The sequence below is a fragment of the Mandrillus leucophaeus genome, unplaced genomic scaffold (assembly GCF_000951045.1).
Source record: "Mandrillus leucophaeus isolate KB7577 unplaced genomic scaffold, Mleu.le_1.0 Scaffold375, whole genome shotgun sequence".
Taxonomy (NCBI): domain Eukaryota; kingdom Metazoa; phylum Chordata; class Mammalia; order Primates; family Cercopithecidae; genus Mandrillus; species Mandrillus leucophaeus.
The window spans coordinates 2,278,525-2,283,339 of record NW_012103976.1 but is presented as its reverse complement, the minus strand read 5'-3'; the positions used below and the strand labels follow the sequence as shown (position 1 = coordinate 2,283,339).

At 42.6% G+C, this 4,815-nt stretch overlaps 1 pseudogene; it reads left to right on the top strand.

Annotated features, from left to right (window-relative positions):
* LOC105546935 overlaps positions 1-4,320 on the top strand; it is a 22,839-nt pseudogene extending 18,519 nt beyond the window's left edge.
* Positions 4,321-4,815: the final 495 nt, after the last annotated feature.

The window sequence follows — 4,815 nt, the reverse complement described above, 5'->3', positions numbered from 1 at the left end:
ATTTCAGGCAAATAAGTTTTTGTGGCAGTTTGATTTTAGTTTTTTGGTGATAGTGTCTCACTCTGGCACCCAGGCTGGAGTGCTGTGGCATCATCATAGCTCACTGCAGCCCTGAACTACTGGGCTCAACCAATCCTCCCACCTCAGCCTCCCAAGTAGCTGGGACTACAGGTGCCTGCCACCATGCCCAGCTAATTTTTTGTATTTTTAGTAGAGATGGGGTTTCAGCGTGTTAGCCAGGATGGTCTTGATCTCCTGACCTCATGATCCTCCCGCCTTGGCCTCCCAAAGTGCTGGGATTACAGAAGTGAGCCACTGTGCCCAGCCGAGGTTACATTTTTAATATGTAACGTTACATTGTAACGCCCAGGTTACATTTTTAATATTTACATTTTGGCTAGGACTGGCTGAATTGAATAAGAAAAATAAAATCCCCAATTATCCTTGAATTAGTAACACATCTATCTTTCATTTACCAGTCTGGTTTGCTTGATTAACAAATGTGGACGGGAAAGATTAGAGCAGTTTCTCTCTCTCTCTCTCTCTCTCTCTCTCCCCCCCCCTCCCCTTTCAGCTTTTTTTGGGTGTTGTTTTTTGGGGGTTTTTTGTTGTTGTTGTTGTTGTTGTTTGTCTCTGCATAGCAGAAAAAGTAAAACTTTTGTATTGAACAGAGATTCCTTATATTATTGCTCCAAGCTCAAGATTTTGATCTCTTTGATCTAAGAGCCTAACTTTTATAAACACTTACATAGTTCTTTCTCTTTTAGATTTCTAATTTTTCAATTAAGTGTTCCATTTTAATGGGGGTGGCTGAATATATTTTACCATTGTCAGTGAAAGACTAAGATCACAAAAGGTCCAGGAAAGGTTGCAGGAAATCATAAGTGGCATTTATCAGTCCCAGTTTAGAAAAAATTTGTTGGATCTGTATTTTAACAATCTCAGGAGTTTTATTCTTGTTCTGTAGCTCTTCTGTTTGCATATCTGTTCTACATTTAAATACCTTTCCCTCTTTTGAGAGAAAGAAATGTATGCATTGTGAAATTCCAAAAGTCTCTACCTAAGAGATATATGAGAGCCAAAGGAACAAGCAGAAAGGAATGAGTTCAAATAAGGGAGTGGGGGTGGGGAAGTAGCCAGAAGGATAGGGAGAAGCAGTTGGAGGGGACAGGGAGAAAGTTGCTACATCTTTTTTAATTTAGAAATAGTTTCAGGCTGACCAGGTGCACCAGTGCACCTGTAATTCCAGCACTTTGGGAGGCTGTGGCGGGTAGATCGCTTGAGCCTGGGAGTTCAAGACCTCCCCAGGCAACATGACAAAACCCCATCTCTGCTAAAAATACAAAAATTAGCCAGAAGTGGTGGCGTGTGTCTATAGTCCCAGCTACTCTGGAGGCCGAGGTGGGAAGATCACTTGGGCCTGGGAGAGCAAGGTGACAGTGAGCTGTAATCATGACACTGTACTCCAGCCTGGACAACAGAGTAAGACCCTATCTCAAAGAGAAAGAAAAGAAAAATAGTTTCTGGTATCCTTTTATTTCCCTGTTGAATAGACGCAACTTTTTTTCAAAATTTCTTTTATAGGTTGGTGCAAACGTAATTGCGGTTTTGGAGGGTGAATTTTAAATCATTATAACTAGGCTCAAATATATCTGTATTAATCAAAATAAGAACCATTACAGGCCAGGCGCAGTGGCTCACACCTGTAATCCCAGCACTTTGGGAGGCCAAGGCGGGCAGATCATGAGGTAAGGAGTTCGAGATCAGCCTGGCCAACATGGTGAAACACCCATCTCTACTAAAAATACAAAAATTAGCTAGGCACTGGGGTATGCGCCTGTAGTCCCAGCTACTCAGGAGGCTGAGGCAGGAGAATCACTTCAACCCAGGAGGCCGAGGTTGCAGTGAGCTGAGATTGTTCCACTGCACTCCAGCCTGGGTGACAAAGCGAAACTCTGTATCAAAAAAAAAAAAAAAAGAACCATTATAATCAACACATTTTTGCCAATGAGAAATAAGTTTATTTCTTCCTATAGCATAAAAATCTGTGCTTCAGGATTCAACAAACTCTTGGAAAGCATTTTCTGCATCCTGCTAGTTATGGAAGCGTTTTCCCTGCAAAAAGTTGTTGAGATGCTTGAAGAAGAGATAGTCAGTTGGCGGGAGGTCAGGTGAATATGGTGAATGAGGCAAAACTTCATAGCCCAATTTGTTCAACTTTTGAAGCATTGGTTGTGCAACATGTGGTTGGGTGTTGTCATGGAGAAGAATTGGGCCCTTTTTGTTGACCAATGCCGGCTGCAGGCTTTGCAGTTTTCAGTGGATCTCACTGATTTGCTGAGCATACTTCTCAGATGTAATGGTTTCACAGGGATTCAGAAAGCTGTCATGGATCAGATTGGCAGCAGACCATCAAACAGTGACCATGACCTTTTTTTGGTGCAAGTTTGACTTTGAGAAGTGCTTTGGAGCTTCTCGGTCCAGCCACTGAACTGACTGTCACCAGTTGTCATATAAAATCCACTTTTTGGCGGGCGCGGTGGCTCATGCCTGTAGTAGCACTTTGAGAGGCCAAGGTGGGTGGATCACCTGAGCAGGAGTTCAAGACCAGCCTGGCCAATATGGCAAAACCCCATCTCTACTAAAAATACAAAAATTAGCCGGGCGTGGTGGCACATGCCTATAACCCCAGCTACCTGGGAGGCTGAGGCAGGAGAATCACTTGAACCCGGGAGGCCGAGGGTTCAGTGAGCTGAGATTGAACCACCACCGCACTCCAGTATGGGTGACAGAGCGAGACTCCATCTCAGAAAAAAAAAAAAATTTAAATCCACTTTTCATTGCACAAATCCAATCAAGAAATGGTTCGTTGTTGTTGCGTACAATAAGAGAAGACAGCACTTCAAAAAATTATTATTTTTAAAAATTTTTGCTCAGCTCATGAGGTACTCACTTATCAAGCTTTTTCACCTTTCCAATTTGCTTCAAATGCCAAATGAGCATAGAATGGTCAACATTGAGTTCTTTAGCAACATCTTGTGTAATTGTAAGAGGGTCAGCTTTGATTATTGCTATCAATTGGTCATTGTCAACTTCTGATGGCTGGCCACTACGCTCCCTATCTTCAAGGCTCTTGTCTCCTTTGCAAAACTTCTTGAACCACCACTGCACTGTATGTTCATTAGCAGTTCCTGGGCCAAATGCATTATTGACATTGCGAGCTGTCTCCGCACTTTACAACCCATTTTGAACTCGAATAACAAAATTGCTTGAATTTGCTTTTTGTCTAACATCATTTCCATAGTCTAAAATAAACAAAAAATAAACATCGAGTAATGTCATTAACAAAAGAAATAAAGTGAAAAATATTCACTAAAATGGTGTATAACAAAACCACATTATTTAAGAATATATTCCAATACCAAACAGCAAATTCCAACAATGCAAAAACAGCAATTACTTTTGCACTCACCTAAATAGAAGCTTGTAAGTGCTAGTGACAGTACGTCTCCCACTCATTTTGTTTAAACCCAGCTTTTTCCAATTGTGCACATGAATTAATTATTTTAGGCATTTTCAAAAGATTCCCATTTTGGGCTAAGGGTGAGGTGGCATGGACAATGACCTTGGCACCCCATCCCCTGCCACCTGCAGTCATACACCTGCCTACCATGCTTCTATCCCACCACTTCTTGCCTTAATGCCTGACCACCACTGCCAGGGCCCAGCGAGTGACCCAGGTGTAAGCCATCAAGTGTGTGGTGGTTGGAGATGGAGCTATAAGTAAAACTTGCCTACTAATCAGTGTTACACCCAATGCATTTCCCAATGCATTATCACTATTGTCTTTGACAATTATTCTGCTGCCAATGTTAAGGTAGATGGAAAGCCAGTGAATCTGGGCTTATGGGATACATCTGGACAAGAAGATTATGACAGATCATGCCCCCATTCTATCGGTAAACAGACATATTTTTAATATGCTTCTCCCTCATGTGTCCTGCATCATTTGAAAATGTCTGTGCAGAGTGGCATTCTGAAATGCAGCACCATTTTCCCAACACTCCCATCATTATTGTGGGAAGTAAACTTGATCTTAGTGTTGTTAAAGACACAATTGAGAAACTGAAGGAGAAGAAACTGACTCCCATCACCTATCTGCAGTTTTTAGCCAGGAATAAGGAGATTGGTGCTTTAAAATACCTGAAGTGCTTGGCTCTCACATAGCGAGGGTTCAAAACAGTGTTTGATGAAGCTATCTGAGCAGTTCTCTGCCCACTTCCTGTGAAGAAAAGGAAGAGAAAATGCCTGCTGTTGTAAATGTCTGATCTCCTGACCTCGTGATCCACCCGCCTCAGCCTCGCAAAGTGCTGGGATTACAGACGTGAGCCACCACGCCTGGCGAAATGCAGACATTTTCTAAGTAATTTTCCGATATGTAAAGCAGAACGGCCTTCTTAATGAAACATTGCCATTTAATGCACCAATAACTTATCAACCCATGTTCATTACATAATATTGTACTGTCTATCATAATGAAATGAGTACAACAAACTCAGCTCTTTGGATCAGTCTTTTTTATTTTATACTGAATGTCCTAGGGTGAGCTTGAGGGCCTCCTTGGTAAGTTCTGTGGCAGCCGCCAGGGCTCACAGACAAGGTTGCCAGCCCTGGACTGTGGGGTCTAACTGCTTGGAGAGATAGGCCACAGCCTGGTATGTGGATCCAACCGGCTGGGCTAGGAGGCCAGTAGCTACCTTTTGACGCTCCTCGGTGAATAGATGAAAAGGCCAAAAGGGGTTGGGGAGAGAGAGA